Source organism: Topomyia yanbarensis, chromosome 1 (genome assembly GCF_030247195.1).
Source record: "Topomyia yanbarensis strain Yona2022 chromosome 1, ASM3024719v1, whole genome shotgun sequence".
In the NCBI taxonomy this organism is placed as follows: Eukaryota; Metazoa; Arthropoda; class Insecta; order Diptera; family Culicidae; genus Topomyia; species Topomyia yanbarensis.
Window position 1 is genome coordinate 91,049,862 of NC_080670.1, and position 18,248 is coordinate 91,068,109.

The window sequence follows — 18,248 nt, forward strand, 5'->3', positions numbered from 1 at the left end:
GCTATCTGCTGTATTGTTCAAATTGGCACCAAATAACTAGGCAGCGAATGATAAATTTCATAGTCAATTTATTTACTTTTTCGGAAGGATAAGTAATTAGTATGTCGTGAATATATGTGTCGCCGGTGCCGTGTGTTATGGTATTACCGAACTGAACCGTTGGTCAGAAGACCGTCCTTGTCGTACTGGTCATAGATGCGAGGTTTTTTCTCATCTGATAGCACTTAACATGCTTCGGAGATCTGTCTTAATGCTCTCTACTTAGCGCAGGATACGCGAAATCGCTGCTAGCTTTCGAAAGAAAATTCCTAGCTGCTGCTACTCTATCAGTCTCTCTCTCTCGACTGAGGACTACAATTTCGGTCGACTAAATTGTGCTATGAAAATTGTACTTCCTGGAATTTCACCTAACGAGATCAATTCATTGTGAGGAATTTCGCTGCGTTCCAATATTGCTTGACTCTGTAGGTGATGATGTGTGTGGATTCACTTCGGCAGCCAGCTCTTATGTTTTGGGTAATTTTGCTATCTTATTCTGCTGAATAAATCATCTTCCTAAAGCCTCTACGTTATACTACGGTCACTTTAAAAACGCCCTGCTATTTAATCTTGCAGCTCTCGGCAAGTCAGTAGGTTTGTTCCAGTACACGGAAGTCACTCCGGAATAAAGAGGAGCAAAAATATTTGCTCCTTTTTACTCCGGTTTGCTACCAGAAGAAGAAAAAAGAGAAGAAGAGAGTACAGGAACGATTTTCTCCGATTCCAGTTTCTCCTGGTACTGGAACAGACGTAGTCCTGGCACTCTTCTCGACTATTCCTGGCACTATACCGCTGGCGTCGCACTTATGACGGTGATCAAGCTTGGCGAGAGTGGCAGTGGTTTCGTCGGAATTGTTCACTCGACAAGCAGTAAGTGCAAGGACTCTGCTACTTATGCCTGAGCCCCTCATTGAAACCTTCGTCCTACCGGAGTGTTAGCTTCGTCCGATACCGGAGCGTATTGCTGAACCGAAGCAGTCTGCTACTGGCGCTGTTTCCTTCGAATCGGAATCGCTGAATATTCCCGTTAGCCGAATGTGTCCAACGTGGCCGAAGGCAAACCGATTGCAGCAACACCACCAGCCGTAGCTGACCTTTTAGCCTTTAATCCAAAAGAAGTTTTGGTCGAATTCATTATAATTCTATGTAAAATTTAATACTGTTTTATTTAGTTTGATTGCGCATATTGTTTACATGAGACACTCCCCTTAATTCGTTGAGTAAGTATTTCACTGCCTTTATAATCCTTTTGGAATCAGTTACAATAATCCATTATAATCATTTTATGATAAGTGTATTGCTAGTTAGGACTTTTATATCAGCCGGGCCCTTTTATAATTTGTTATAAAATCATTATCTAAATTCTTCATAATCCATTGTTACGTTATGTTTATGCACATGGCCAGATAGATAGTTTTTAACTGGGACGTGACGTGTGGATACGAAAAAACCTAATGTCAATTGCAGCCAGGGGGAGCTGTCAAATGCAGCCAAAGGGAACCGTCAAATGCAGTCAGGGGGAACTGTCAAATGCAGCCAGTCCATTTAAAATATGTGAGGAAGAAAGAGTGGCTATGCAAAACAAGAGATCAAATGAACAGAAAAAAAACATATCCAGGTTTTGTCCCAGGATTTTAATAGAGAACATGAAAATTCGATTTGTTTGCATTTGGCAGTGGGCCTTTTTCAAATGTTTGGCTAGAAATTCCTTACTTCTACAATGAGTCATGTACATGAAAAGTAAAAATGTTAAATTTAACGGAACAATGTATGATGCCGACATCAAATAAAAAATTACAGCTGAGCGACCTTGTTTGGAAAGTGTTAACATTTGGCAGCGAACCAAATCAAGTTTCTCATACTATGATCGAATCAACAAAAATTCCAAGACCATGTAAACAATCTCTCTGAACTGTCAAAAAAGTGAGGTTAAACATTATCATGCAATGTTCTCCACCGAGAGGTTCACTTTAGTTTGTTTACATAACCAATGAACTTTGTACCGCGACTCACCACTTCATTTGCCGCGTTGCCAGGAACTCAAGCAAAAATATACAAAACAGTGTTGCCCAAACACACATTTTGAGTCCCACCATTCTTGCAAAGGTGAAAAAAATACTCAACATTCTTGCATTTTTCAAATTTAAAAAAATCATTAAAAAATCACGATAGCTCCAAATAGTCTCATTTCAACGGCAATATTCTTAAAAATGTGTAGTCTTTTGAATAAAAATAAGAAAAAAGGGGGTTAGGTCGGACGAGAAAGGTCTATTGTCGAGCCGAAACAGGATCATTTTCTCGAACAACTTCCGGATACAGGACAGCATTGCAATCGGACGATACGAATTGTGGTTGGAGGCTGGTTTTCCTGGTTTTTGGATGGCGATGACCCTCACCTGTCTCCAGTCATGTGAGACAATGTTACCCTCAAGAAACCTATTAAATAAATTCAACAAACGTCTTTTGGCAGAGTCTGGCAGATTCTTCAATAAGTTGAATTTAATTCTATCTGGCCCCGGGGCTTTATTGTTACATGATAAGAGAGCAAGTGAGAACTCCACCATCGAACACGGTGTTTCGTTCGCGGTATTGTAAGGCGGCGCGGTAGATTTTCTGTGCCTGGGCGGAATCCGGGCAAACCTTCTTGGCGAAGTCGAATATCCAACGGTTTATATATTCCACGCTCTCGTTAGTACTGTTTCGGTTTCGCATACGTCGGGCCATGCCCCAAAGAGTGCTCATCGATGTTTCTCTTGTTAACCCGCCGACAAACCGGCGCCAGTAACTGCGTTTCTTAGCTTTCATTAAATTTTTCATTCGCTTTTCTAATATCGCGTACACTCGATAACTAGCAACTAACCCGTCGTTCCGGAAGGTTTTATACGCGGCAGCTTTCTCCGCGTACACGTCTGAGCACTCTTTGTCCCACCACGGGTTGGGAGAACGTTTTTGGGTGTTCACGTCGGGTACTCGTTTCGTCTGAGTTTGAATCGCGCTATCGAGAATCGAGTTGGACAAAAACTTATATTCTTCCTCCGGGGGAAGTATCTGTGTTGAATCGATAGTTTTGGATATCTCAGCAGCGTAGCTCTTCCAATCAATGTTTCGTGTGAGGTCATAGGGAACATTGATTGGTGTCGATGGTCTTGAACCAGTGGTGATTGCAATTACAATTGGTAAGTGGTCACTACCGTGGGGATCAGATATTACCTTCCACTTGCAATCTAACCGTAGTGATGTCGAGCATAAAGATATGTCCAGTGCACTTGCTTGCGCAGGTGGTCTAGGAATTCGTGTCATTTGCCTGTGTTCAGAATTGTCATATTGAATTGTCGAAGATCGATTATCGTCGTATAGACAGCCCCACCCCGTACCGTGAGAGTTAAAGTCTCCAAGAAGCAGGCGGGGCGAGGGAAGGTGTTCAATCACGTTGGAGAATCTTCGATATCCCATCATGGCCCTAGGAGGAATGTAAATAGAAGCAATGCAAAGATCTTTACCTTTGATTTTTGTTTGACAAGCGACAACTTCAATACCTGGCGTCGAAGGGAGGTTGATTCGATTGAAGGAGTAGCACTTTTTGATCCCTAAAAGTACCCCTCCATATGAGTCTTCTCGATCCAAGCGGATAATGTTAAAATCGTGGAAGTTGAGGTTTATATTAGAAGTTAGCCATGTTTCACATAGGGAAAATGCATCACAATGATTGTAATTTAGCAAGTGTTTTAATGAATCAATTTTGGGGATAATACTTCTGCAGTTCCACTGTAAAACAGTGATCAGATCCCTGATTCCGTCTAATAAGTTAGCCATCGAAGGATACGATCGCTGTAAGGAGGGGCCATTGTTCAGTCAACTGTTTTAAAAATGTTCTTACTGTTGGTAGAATAGCAACCAGCAAGCTTTTCATAGGATCGGTAATGTTGAAAGCTGTGAATATCCAGTCCACAATGTCAGAAAATTTAAGGAATCCCGTTTTAGGTTGAGTTTCTGACTGTAAAATTGGAGCACTTGGGATTTTTGGTGCCCCGGGGAGTGCTGGGAACTCCTGGTTGTATCTCAATTTCCCAAAACCAGGAGGTATTATCTTCGGATTTGTACCAGCACTTCCAGTTGATGAATTATTTTTATTTCGTACCCTTGTTTGGGACAACCTAGGACCCTTACGAGGAAGTTCAGGTGAGTTTTGATTAGGTCTTTTCCTAGAGTTTCCAAGCGGAGCCAAAGAATGCCCCTCGCAAGGGTCGTTAGAGGCGTTATCGTCAGTTGGCAAGAGAGCGAATGGGTTTTCGGAGATAAGTGGAACAGCTCTTTTAAGCATTTCTGCGTAAGAGCGTCTGGAGCGATCTTTGGCGGATCGCTTCAGTTTATCCGCGCGAAGTTTGTACGTTGGGCATGTCAAAAGTGCATGCGGATTCTCCCCACAGTAAACACACTTCTCAGCGGGGCTACTGCAAGTATCATCCGCATGGCGTTCCCCACATTTACCGCACCGTTGCTTGTTGCTACAGTAGGTGGCCGTGTGACCTAGCTGCTTGCAATTGGAACAATTCATGACCCGCGGTACAAACAGGCGTACAGGTAGACGAGCTCCTCCCACTTCAACGTAGCTCGGAAGTGCAGATCCGGCGAAGGTTACGCGAAACGAGTCTGATGGATAGTAATTACCATCTTCGATGGACTTTGAGTGCAATTGCTTGCACTCCAAAATCTTAACTGATTGAAGGTTAGGGTCCTTAAAGCGGCCAGCCCCATCATTCATCAGATCATCGACAGTTAGACCCGCATCACTTACCACACCGTCGATCTCCACATCACGAGAAGAGATGTAGACGCGATACTCCAGCGTAAAGAGGCTATTGCTAACGATATCATTGGCCTGTTTCAAGTCAGTAACGACTACGCGCCAAGGGGTGAGTCGCTTAGAACAATGTGCCATACACATTGTATCACCTACGATAACACGATATAAGATTACGATTCACAGTAATACACGATCATTTCACTCGTTACCACAATGTGTGGCACAATGAGGCACACTTTTTTTTTTTTTTTTTTGTTTGTGAGCACAATTCGATTTGTGCTAAGCGACTCACCCCTTGCTACGCGCAGTTTATCTGACTGAACCTTTTTAATCTCGGTTACGGCCGAGTAACGTTTTGTCAGCTCTCGTGCAACAGTTATGCTGTTTAACGGTTTATTTTTGGGCCGAAAGTATACCACCCAAGGACCAGCGGATCCATCCTGGTAAACCTTGACTCGGGGGGACTGTGAGACATTGGGGGAAAGTGGGGGAAGTGGGTCGACCATAACATTATCTGTCTCAGTATCAGATATACGTTCTTCTTCTTCATAATATTCCTCTTCGGAGGGTGATCCTTCTGTTTGTTCCATTTTGTTGCGGGAGCAACACGCTCGACCGCACTGTATAACTTAAATCAAAATAAAAAATCAAAAGCAATAAAAAGAAAAAAAAAATCGATAAGAAAAGTAAAAAACGAAACACTTCACCAGTTGGTTCCTGACGAGCTGGTAGGTGAATTGATCCTTCGTTTGTTTTATCCGTCACCCGCGTGACCTTCACACAGTAGAGCTGATATAGCTCGTCTAAACAAAGCCGTCTTTCAGGCAAGAAAAATGTTTAGTAACGCACTTCACTGCACTACTTTAACTGATATCGCAGGTAACAATTATCACTCGCGGGACTGTTTATTAGTAATGCTTTACTGCAGCCTCTGCCACAGCAAGCACCTTCGTACCACCGAAAAAACTAAACCACACCGGAGAGAACAAAAAGCACTTGTTTCCCGGTACAAAGTTGGGTTACGAATGGCGGGCGTACGGTTGTTATTCACAAAATTATTCTTTAAATGGCGGCTCTATTATATAAATGATAAGCAATATCTACTATGATCATGTCTACTCGATAGTTGTTGCACATAAACATTCGAATATTTCGATATTTTCATGTAATTCGAAGAAAAGATGCACGCGCCCTTTCATTTACATTGGGTTTTTATGCGCCCAGTTGCTGAGCCCTATTAAAAAGTATACTGTCAAGCTCGCCCATTTTCCCAGCCCTACTCAGCAAGACAAAGTCAGTTTAGCCCATTTACCGCGCCCTTCTGAAATTATGTACACAGTTTAGCCCTTCCGCAAATGGTGGTTGCCGAAGGGCGAAATCACGACTGGGATGCAAATTGGACGTAAGCATTTTTTTAGTTTCTACCCACTAAAAGCACATAGGAATTAAATTCTTTGTTATATTGTCATAAGGTTTAACCAAAGATGCTTCCGGAAAAACATGGTCATAAAGTAATTTATACCTACAATAAAAACTACATTTAGAAAAGCATCGCCGAATATTGAAACTGATTTTTCTCCATTTGAGTACATTGCGACTTTGGCCCTAATGAAAGCAGAGATGCCAGATTTGCAGACAAGTCTGCAAATTCGCAGACTTTTAATTTATGCTGCAGATTTTTTCGATGACGCAGATATTTGCAGATTTTTCCGTTTGGTTGCAGATATTTGCAGATTTTTTAGTTTGGTTGCAGATATTTGCAGATTTTTGAATATAAAGGCTTTTGGTTACACTAGCTTTCCTCACATTTTTTGTTCTTCCCAGACTTTTAAAATTATTATTGCAGACATTTGAAAAAAATACCTGGCATCTCTGAATGAAAGATCTGTGTCGAATTTTTGGACGCAAACTCGACCTCCGCTTCGGAAAACAGCTGTCGGAACCACATTCGTTCGAAAATCTGATCCGTCGTAATACAGAATAAGACGGAATAGCTGATTTGTTCTCCTGTTTGCGGATTACAACCGTGAAATAGTAATTCCAAATAGTCTTCCAAGCTTTGCACCAAACGCACATTTGTATGTCGGTTTAATTGCATCCCATTTTGTATATTTGTATTTGGGTGCGACGTCCGACAATATCGTTGATTTGATCTAACATCAAACAATTCGGACTAACGAAAGTTGTTTGTCGGACGAGTTTTTCTGTTCGCAGGACCATGTTACAGTGAAGTGACTTGTTGACAGAACCCACCTATTAGGGACCTTTAATTTGGAAAAATTGTGCCAGTTTTTCATATGTATTGGTAGCGGGTGTCCTTACGAGTACACTCATATCATTCTTAAACCTTAATTATTCTTTTATGATTTTTAAATTTAAAAAAACCAAATTAAACTCAACCAGCAAACTGACAGTTGTCCTACTAAATGACGTATCTGCAAATATCTCGTTCGCCTCATTGTTAACTGGGACAGCACCCCACACAGCATGATCTGGTACTTTGTCAATCCGCTAGCAACCTGCCATCTCAAGTTTCATCTGCAAACTATGGTAGATCTGATAAGGCAACCTATAGGGTCGTGCAAGTCGCATGGGTTTGGATGTGTTATTGTCCTAAAAGGAAACAAACTAAAAAATGTTTTTTTCAATAGTTTCGGGCCAAAAAATTGAAAAAGGACTGAGATATTAACTCACGGTACTAATCTGCATCAGAATATGCCTTAACCCGCACACCCCTAAAGATCCCTATTGTCAAACAAACGTCTAAAGCTACCCGGTCAAACCATTCGGAATTTGATTCGGAATCCTGAATCGAGTCAGTATGGATTCCAAATCAAATGCAACAACCGATTCTGAGTCGGAATCGGTTGTTGCATTTGATTTGGAATCCATAATGACTCCATTCAGAAATCCGAACCGGTTCCGGAATGAGTTTAACTGGGTAGGATAGGATTTGCCAGCTGGTTTCTTCTTACACTCTTATGTGGTTTTCGTTTGAGGCGAAACTGAGTCAGTTCCTAACCCCAACTGCTGTCAAAATGTATGAACTGACAGCGGTTGGGGTTAGAACCTGACTCAGTTTCAGGTTCAAGCGAAATCGCCATTAGAAAAAAGTAAACTTCTATGCTTAAAATTCTATCATTTTCCGGTTTGCCTTATTTAGTTCGGAAATGATTAAATCGAGTTTAGTCATGATGTAAACTATTCTCGATTTAGTTTACCAATGATTACTTTTATTGCTAGCGACCGGGGAACCAGCGGAAAATGAAACCACAGTAAGAATAATATTTCAAAACCACAATGAAGAAGAAAACAACTAAATAAATTATTTATATCATTTATTGGATTACTACACTGTTTGGACACTATAACGTCGGTTCCGGGGATTACCGGTTACCAAGGCTACGGCGGGAGACTAAAAACTGGCTGGTCTCTCCCTTTGTGGCACAGACCTGTTGGTCCATATTTAAACTGGCTAGTCGTTACTTTGAATTGGTGCAGATTTATGCGCCAAGTTGGCTTGGTCATTGTTTGTTATCACCGGTTTAACCGCGGCGGTACATGTCCATGAACATTTCCACTGGAACACGCATGTTAATTGCTGCTCTGGAGAAATGGAACAGGACATGTCCTCTGCTCGTTCATCGTGCTATCGTCCTGCGAAAAGGTGTACAAAATTAGAATTATATAGTTATATCAAAGGAAAGGATATATTAAAAAATGGATATAAAAAGGCAAACAACATAAACTACGATGACCGTTTAACTCACCTTGATTGCCGAGTGAACTTCCGGAGATGTCTTTCAAAGACAACCGCCTCATTGGCGTCCTGCATAAGTGTTAAAATGCGAACCGAAATTTATAGTGTTGATCTTTTTTGGTTTTATGATTTGAACCATAGACTCGTTCAACAGATGATTCCACCACAGCTCATTGAACTGAAATCGATTTCGTGGTGCTCGATAAAATGAATGGACATAATATTTCTTCTTGCTTAAAATGCATTCACACTGGCGATTTTGATCTACTTGTATAACTTGGAATGTAGGTAATCAGTACGTAATTTCTTGTAATATTACTTTCAAGTGATTGTGATGAAATGTTGCTGTCTACTGATCGTTGGCGTTGTTATCTGGTGTGCATGAATCCGCAATTCAGACCCAGCAACTGAGATGATGGTTACCCAGGTAGCGATTTGTAGGGATTTTATTCCGAGTGTTCTGCTATCAAACATAGAGGAGGTTGAAATGCGTGCCTTACGACATACACCTGGTATCGTTCCTAATAGAACAAATATGCAGTTTTAAGTACATTGTAGATACAGAATGTAAAATCATCAGAGCTATCTTATACCATGTTCACACTACAGAGTTAAAACATGTTATAATAATTAGCAACAAGAAAAATGTCATCAAGATAGCGTTAAAACAGTAGTATTATACTATGTTCATACTACAGAGTTAAAACATGTTTTAATAATTGGCAACAAGAAAAACGTCATCAAGATAGCGTTAAAACACGTTTTAACTCGTAGTGTGAACGTAGTATTAGCGATCGTGCCTCATAATTGAAAACCCTATAATCATCATCTGCAAGCATTCTTTGTGCTACTTCCAGACCACCATCTTCTTCGTGAACTTTAATGACATATCCTAAACAGCAGTTCGCTGGTTTATCTCAACTCATCACCACACATCAGCTTCACGTCGCCATCGTTGGTCAGAGTATACAGAGTCGTTTTTTGTTTTTGAAATCATTTGTGCAATCCTTTGCCCCGTCAAGTCTCAATGTTCTCCATTCCATAATATGTCTTGAGCTTCAACAGAGGACCGAATACAATGAAATAACGTATCTGCGCTAAGGAGCTGGATTCATTTCATGTTCATTGAGTTCTGTTCAAGGTTGTCTGCTAGCGAGGATAAGATAATTAGAATCCATGTTTACAATTTGTTTAAGACGTGTATTTACCTTCACAGAAGTACACCAACTGTCATTGAATTGGCAAGCATGAAACCGAAGATGAATATATTTTGTACATCGTTTGGTACTCCAACACGGTCTCTCCGAGTGGCCGATTGATGTACTTCGTTCGGACCAGATTGCGATGCTTCGTTCGGACCAAATCGTGTACAATGTGGGATCAGCTCAGGTGGTCGTTTCAAACTACTTTTTGCAGATGTGATAGTGATGCACAACTATTTCGGGAGATCACATTAGTGGCATACGTGTAGGTGAAGCTCCTGATTATTTATAGCCGAATCACCGTCGTCCTCGTCGAACTGCAGCATACTAATGGCACTAGTGATGCAGTAAAGCTCTTATCTGAATCTAATCGACGATGAGCTTTAAATGAGAACAGGAAAATTGTAAATAGAATGAATATTTGTTAAGTGTTAAATGCTTCGCACTGACTCAACGTCTGGTTCAACGCAACGTTGCCTTGCTCGCTATAGAACAATACACGCAAATGCAGATTTCTTAAATCGGAGTCCGTCAGGGTAGAACATGCTTTAACATCCCGGATACTGGAATGCATAGTTTCAGACGATATGGTGCATGGTCATGGCGCACATTCTTTAAAACTTTATGACGCACCTCCTTTAGGACTTTATGACACAAAGCAGGTGCGTAGTAAAATCCTAAAATCACACGGAAATTGCAAAGACACAAAAATAAATCTTACTTTGTGGATATCGTCCATAGTTTGTCCTTTGGCACTGATGAATTCTGGATTGTCTTCTAGGGATTGCTTATATCTATGTAATTATATCAAGACTCCCTCTTTTGGTCACCTGCTTGATCTAATGATGACGTCTGACATCGTGCAAATATCCGTGCGGGGCCAGGATGCAGCAGAGAAATAGAAAGACGCCTCGTGTGGTTGGCGATACAACCATAGGATGGGTTCGATATAGACATGTGAGATATGAACTGCTAGCGGTTGTCAACTGCCAGCGGAAAGGCAGAACTTTGTCCATTCTCCTCGATTCGCCTAGGCCAAACCTGCAACAGAGGTAGGGAACAGGGATTTACATCATGCCTTTTGATACTATGTGTCTGTTGGCAGGTCTTATTGAAGCATGGATAATGCAGTATCCTTGCGTTGTTTGTACAACTTCTTTAGCATAATAAACTAGAAAAAAATATTAGTAGTTCAAACCTCAACTGAACAACACGTGCATCTTATTTCTCTCACAAAAGTGTCCCCAACGTAGGAGGTGCTTCACCAGCTTCAGGTGATCGAACAGCGTAGAAATGAGCATGCTATCAAATCATAATGAGTATTAAACCAAAATATAACCATTGCAATCCTCTGACATATCAACTCGACATCAGTTGATTCAGTCTGTAACGTAACTTCCATTGATAAAAGTGAAGGCAAAGGGATACATTATGTTTGATTTCATCATTACTATTATGCGTAGGACATTGTGTAAATGTTTTGAAATAATTCATCTGAGCATTCCAACTCGACAATATATCAGTTTGAATTTCTACATATTATTGACCCCCCCACCCCTCACTACGCCCTATTGCTCAACTATATACGCTCATGAAATTGAGCTAAGGCTTTTGAATAATTCATCCAAACATACCAATGTGGTAAATATAAAATATATGATGTTATTTTGGAATGCTTACATGAAATATCATTGGTACACCCGCAGTGTTGGCAATAAAAATGATTTTTGGCATTTAATTTCGATGTATCGAACTTTGAACAGCTATAACTTGGTTTAGAGACCATCTAACACCATACATCCTTCGGCAAAGTTGTTCAGCATATCCTGGACTACACTTCTATCCATTTGTTGGCGTACTGCAGGAAGAATTGTAGTCTGTAGAATTAAAAATACAAAAAAGTAGGTTTTCCCATACTAATTTCCATACATCTGTTCAGCATCAACACGAGGTCCCCCTTCGTCTCGATCGTTTGGACAAGCTGATCGAGACCTTCGAGATGATTCAATCGGAGTATGAAGAATCCGACGATAGTGAAAAGTTTGTGACCGCTAACTTGGAATGCAGAGCAGCCGTAGAAGAGCAGTACTTTCATATCAAAGCTGGTTTACTGTCGAAGATGCCACAACCCGTTCCCGTTCCGATTGCTCATACATCGACTGCTGAAATCCATCCCGGCCCATCTGGTTTGGCTAATGTGAAACTACCGACTATCACACTGCCAGAGTTTGATGGAGATTTCAACAATTGGCTGACGTTTCACGACACTTTCGTCTCCATGGTACATTCATCGACAGAGAAATTTCATTATCTTCGTGCAGCACTGAAGGGAGAAGCTGCAAACTTGATCCAGTCGATTACAATCACTGCTGCTAATTATTCCGTAGCTTGGGACACACTCGTCAAACGCTACTCCAATAGGTCTATTCTTCGGAAAAAGCATGTTCGCGCGCTGCTTAAATACCCGAAAATCCCCAACAATTCCGTCGATGCTCTGCACAAGATAGTGGATGATTTCCAGCGTCATACAAAGGTGTTACAGCAACTAGGTGAACCCGTCGAACATTTCAGTTGTATTTTGATGGAGCTACTGGAAGACAAATTGGACGATGCTTCACTGCATACTTGGGAAGAATCAGTCTCGTCAGATGAACACACCAAGATGATAGAATTCCTCCAGAAAAGGACCCGTGTGCTGGAAACTATTCTCATTAACCGCCCGCAACATGCCCATCAAAAATCTGCAAGCCACAGTTCCGGATACAAGAAGCCGTTTCAAACTCGTGTGAATTCAAATGCCATGACCGAAGCTTTGCAAAAACCGTTCCCGTTATGCCCTACTTGTGAGAAAGAGAAGCATTCAATTTTGGATTGTTCTGTATTCAATGGATTCGATGTTAAAGGACGTTTGAAGGTCGTAGCTGATAAAGGACTTTGCAGTAACTGTTTTCGTAGCGATCATTTCGCTCGTGCCTGTCGGTCCAAATACCATTGTAAACACTGTAATAAGCGTCATCATTCGATGATTCATCCCGGACCATTCTCAGCGAATCAGTCTTCTACAGACAATCGTACAAACGGTTCTAATCCCGCTCCCAGCACATCTCAGATAATCTCAGCTGTCATTTCCCCGCGCGCTTGTGATCCCGTCCCATCAAATGCAGCCGTGAAAGTGAGAAGTGGAGGCGTCATTTTGTCGACCGTCGTTTTATTGATAGTCGATGCATATGGTCAGGAGCATATTGCACGAGCACTGTTGGATACTGGCTCACAACCGAATGCCATCAGAGAGCGCCTATGTCAGCAACTGCACCTTCCTCGAAAAGTAGTCAACGTTCCCATCGCAGGTGTGGATGGTACTATTACCAATTCGAAGTATCAAGTCCGTGCTGAGGTCCGCTCCAGAGTATCCCGCTTTAAGGAAGTGCTAGATTTTCTTGTGTTGCGGAAGGTTACCAGTGATACACCACCATCTTCATTCGTCGCCCCTAAGTGGGAAATTCCCGAAAATCTGCAGTTCGCTGATCCCGAGTTTAACGTGTCTCGAAAGGCAGATATGATCATCGGAGCAGGTCACTTCTACACGTTCCTGCTTGAAGGCCGATTCCGTTTAGCCAATAATACTCTGCTAGTCGATACTGTGTTCGGTTGGCTAGTCACCGGGCGAAGACAACCGTCAAACTCCCTGTAGCTTGTCATGTACTTCACGTGATCCCGAAGGACTTGTACTTCGGGATCACCAAAGGAGCCTAATTTTCAGCAACTGCTTGGAACTTCGAAGGTGAACGCTCTACGACGATTCAAGTGGTTGGAGAAAAGGCTGGAGAAAGACAACGACCTCAAGCAGCAATACCACGAGTTCATGGCAGAGTATATTGCATTGGACCATATGAATGCCGTCCCAGAAGACGGTCTGGATGGTTCGGACGCCTGCTACCTTCCCCACCATCCCGTTGTAAAAACTTCAAGTTCAACCACAAAGGTGCGCGTCGTTTTCGATGGTTCGGCGAAAACAAGCACCGGACATTCGCTGAACGAAGCCTTATTAGTTGGACCCGTCGTGCAAGATCAGCTGCTCAACAACATTCTGCGGTTTCGTAAATTTCCGATCGCCTTGGTGGCAGACATTGAAAAAATGTACCGCCAAGTGCATCCCGAAGACCGTCGTCTACAACGAATCTTCTGGAGATTCAACAGCACGCAACCCGTAACCACCTATGAACTGTCGACCGTTACCTACGGACTCGCGCCATCCTCGTTTTTGGCGACAAGGGCATTGCAACAGCTTGCAGATGATGAAGGCGCACCGTATCCCAATGCTTGCAAAGCAGTGAAAAAATGTTTGTATGTCGACGATTTGATCTGCGCCGAATTCTCCGTCGAGCAAGCAATCCAGCTTCGTAATGAACTGAACGTTCTGTTAAGTAAGGGCGGCTTTTGTCTTCGAAAGTGGAGTTCCAATTCATTAGAGGTTTTGGCTGACCTCCCGCAAGAGCATCTTGGAACACAAACAGCCCGAAAGTTTGAACCCGAGGAGACAATAAAGACTCTTGGTATCAGTTGGGAACCAGCATCCGACATGTTCCGTTTCGACGTTTCCGTAATCCTGAGGGATGAGGCCGTAACCAAACGCAGTGTTCTTTCAATCATAGCTCAGCTGTATGACCCTTTGGGTCTAATCGCTCCCGTAATTGTTCAAGCAAAAATACTGTTGCAGCATTTATGGTTGCTTTCCCTGGATTGGGATGACGAAGTAACCCCTGACTTTCGACAACAATGGTTCCATTTTAGTGAGCAGCTACCTGATCTACGTAAACTTCGCATCGACCGCTATGCATTTGTATCCAGTATCTGCCATAGCGAATTACACTGTTTTGCAGATGCATCAGAAGCAGTTTATGGAGCCTGCATTTATGTGCGTTTGGAAACATCAGATTGTAGAGTCAAAGTAATTCTGTTGGCTACAAAGTCCAAAGTTGCCCCGTTAAAGCGAATAACCATCCCTCGATTGGAGTTGTGTGCTGCACTGATCAGTTCTCGTTTGTATACCAAGATTGTAACAGCTTTAGACATGAAGTTCGACGCATGTTTTTTTCTGGACTGATTCAACTGTGGTACTGCAGTGGCTCAAGTCGCCTCCCCGAACCTGGAAAACATTCGTCGCAAATCGTGTTTCGGAGATTCAGTCAAATACTCACGGTTCAAGTTGGCTTCATGTAGCTGGTGCTGACAACGCTGCGGATTTGGTTTCTTGCGGACTATCACCTGATCAATTGATAGTAAGCGAAAAATGGAAAGGCGGACCAATTTGGTTATCAAAACTGCAGGAGGAATGGCCGAAGCAAGTGTTATCTGAAATCCCACCCCCTGCAGAAGAAATGGAGATGACATCTGTCACCGTCCTTGTCGCCCAGCAGAAATCACCCGATCCCTTGTTCCTGAGATTTTCATCGTACCAACGTCTTCTGAATGTCGTCGGATACTGTCTAAGATTCGTTCAAAACGCTCGCAGTAAGAATAACAGAATAACTGACCGAGTACTCTCCGTGGTAGATCTACAAGCAGCAAAATTCGGTTTAGTAAAATTGGTGCAAACAGAATCGTTTCCCGAGGAACTAAAATCGCTGCATTGGGAGGTATGTGTGTCCACGAAATCCCAACTTCGTCTACTTAAACCGTTCATGGACACACAAGGAATAATTCGCGTTGGTGGCCGGCTACGGCTTTCCGACGAATCCTATGATGTCAAGCATCAAATCGTCATCCCTGGTTTCCATCCTTTCACCAAGCTGCTTATAAAACTTTTACCATCGTAAAATAATTCATGGAGGCATTGTCATGACGCTAGCCGTCGTTCGTGATGAATTCTGGCCGCTCAATGGACGAAAAGCAGTTCGAAGTGTCATCCGTAAATGTTTCAGGTGCAACAGAGTCAACCCCCGTCCCATCCAACAACCCGTAGGACAACTACCAATTGGAAGAGTTACCGCAAATGAAGCTTTTACCCACACCGGTGTTGATTATTGCCGTCCTCTTTATGTGAAACCAACGCACCGAAGAGCAGCAGCACTGAAATGTTACGTCATTGTGTTCGTTTGCCTCGCAACGAAAGCAGTAGAATTGGTGGGCGATCTGTCCACGAACACCTTTCTCATGGCCCTCAACCGTTTCATCTGGCGAAGGAACAAACCGTCCCACACGTACTCTGATAACGGTACCAACTTCATCGGAGCCAAGAATGCGTTACATCAGTTATACACTATGCTTCAGTCCGGACCCGACCAAGACAGAATCTGCAGGCAGCTTGCTGAGGACGGTATTCAATGGAATCTAATTCCTCCCCGTTCTCCAAACTTCAGTGGGCTGTGGGAAGCAGCAGTTAAGGTGGCCAAAACGCATTTGGTTCGCCAATTGGGCAGTTCGTCACTTTCCTATGAGGAACTTACCACCGTACTAACAACTATCGAAGGCTGTATGAATTCCCGCCCGCTCACACCGTTATCAGATGACCCCAACGATCTGTCAGCTCTTACTCCAGCGTACTTCCTCGTCAAGAACATGATCCGTCCGCTGCCAGAACCAGACATCAGAAACGTACCGCTTAATCGCCTTAGCCAATATCAGCGTATCCAAGCCTACTCGCAGCGATTTTGGAACAGATGGCGGAACGAGTATTTGAAGCAGCTTCAGTCGCAGTATACAACCAACCCTCATTTGTACAATCTGGACATCGGTTCTGTAGTAATCATCAAAGACGAATCGCTCCCGCAGGCGCGTTGGCCGCTGGCCCGCATCGTACAAATTCATCCTGGCCCAGACGGCGTCACCCGCGTTGCAACTTTACGCACCTCATCTGGTACGTTGAAGCGATCTGTATCAAAAATTTGCCCGCTACCATGGATGGATTAGTTACTATTAACGTAGTGAATCGAACTAAGTGCAGAAATCCCCAAAAGATGAATTTGTGGTAATATTTATCGCCCTATACCGCTTACCTACCCGTGCCGTGCCGCTCTGGAAGACCGTAATCTTACTTACCCGTTTTCTGCTCCCGTTGATGATCCGTTGTTCCTGAAAAGAAGGGCTGCTAAACGATGAAAGTTGGTTACTCCCGTCCCGTCATTGACCGCTGCTCCTGAAAGAAGAAAGGTTACTTACTCAGTGAATGCTACTGTCGATGATCCGCTGTTCCTGAAATAAATAGGCTGCTAAAGGCAGAAGAAAGTTGAGTGCCGCCGTCCCGCCGATGATTCGCTGTTCCCGAAAACGAGATATGCAAAATAAGAAGGTAATCCCGTCCCAAACAGAAATCCTACCCCAACAGCTACTATCTTCCTAGTCCCTTCCAAGCAGGGGGAGTAGAAGCAGATTGGAGTGTAGAACATGCCAGTTTCCGTGACTGCAAAGAGGACAAGAACCTTGCCAGGAGACAGAAGACTAGACGGGCACAAGAGGCAGACGCTCTAGCACACTGTTGTTTGCCAAGAAAAAGACGCTACAGGGATAAAGCTGGAGTACCGGGGTCCTATTCTCACAGTCACGTCACTTAGTGACTAGAAGGAAATTTTCTTCTAGTCACTAGGTGACGTGACTGTGAGAATAGGACTCCCATTGTAGACCGGAAGGAGAAACGCGGGTAACAGCAAATGCAGAAGGAAGAGCAAAAAGGGGAGCAGAAGAGGAAAGGAAAACCATCGGCAAGTCAAAAAGCACCAAAGGCAGAATCCGTGCTCGTCAAAGTCAATGACGCGACGACTTATGTACTTTTCCCACATTAAAAATAACTAGATTTGAACTACAATGACACAATCTCATTTTCGTACACCGCTATGCGGAATGCTTATATGCAATTTAACAAGTAAAAAAATAGTTTGCGAGACATTCTATTTATGTAGAAATAGTTTACTAGACAGATTAGGGAAGATACAATAATTATCTTTGTACTATAAATTCTCATTTTTTCAAAAATAATCATAATTCTAAAGATAGTCAAATATACACGCGATCTCATATTCGTACACATATTTTTTTCAAAAATCAATTGAAATTTCTATAATAAATATTCAATGTGATAGCTTTTGTTTGTAATTACAGTTAGTTTTTGTGTGGATTCAACTTAAATTTTATCCCATTCTTGAAAAAAGTAGTTTCTAAGATCATTCTCATTATAATTCGGATAGTTTCGCACTTTTTATCCAAATACTCCCATTTATTTTTCTAATCAGTTAATAAACGGGGTCCGCAGTGGAGAATCCATAACATAAAAAAAAATTATAAATTTGCTCTAAACGTTTTTTGTATGCCTTATGCTTTAGGTTCTTCTCCTGATCGAATTTCCAATATCCACCATTTCTTAGTAAAAGTACCATTTTACGGAAGCTTTGCTTTAATTTAAGATATTCATATTAAAATACACATTCTGGTCCATCATTCCATCAATGAA

General features: G+C 42.4%; 1 long non-coding RNA gene and 1 pseudogene across 2 annotated transcripts; one reads left to right on the forward strand and one right to left on the reverse strand.

Annotated features, from left to right (window-relative positions):
- Positions 1–9,403: 9,403 nt before the first annotated feature.
- On the reverse strand, positions 9,404–16,960 carry LOC131678048 (uncharacterized). 2 transcript variants are annotated; one of them, XR_009303564.1, is made up of 5 exons: positions 16,844–16,960; positions 10,527–10,846; positions 10,256–10,368; positions 9,812–10,186; positions 9,404–9,749 (listed from the first exon to the last, which is right to left on the reverse strand). It is a non-coding gene; the product is annotated as an uncharacterized LOC131678048 (long non-coding RNA). The 2 variants fall into 2 exon arrangements; XR_009303563.1 differs by lacking the exon at positions 10,256–10,368 and having other exon boundaries at positions 16,844–16,958.
- A 645-nt stretch (positions 16,961–17,605) lies between these two features.
- The window catches only part of LOC131696369 (NADH-ubiquinone oxidoreductase chain 2-like), a 2,672-nt pseudogene continuing 2,029 nt past the window's right edge, over positions 17,606–18,248 (forward strand).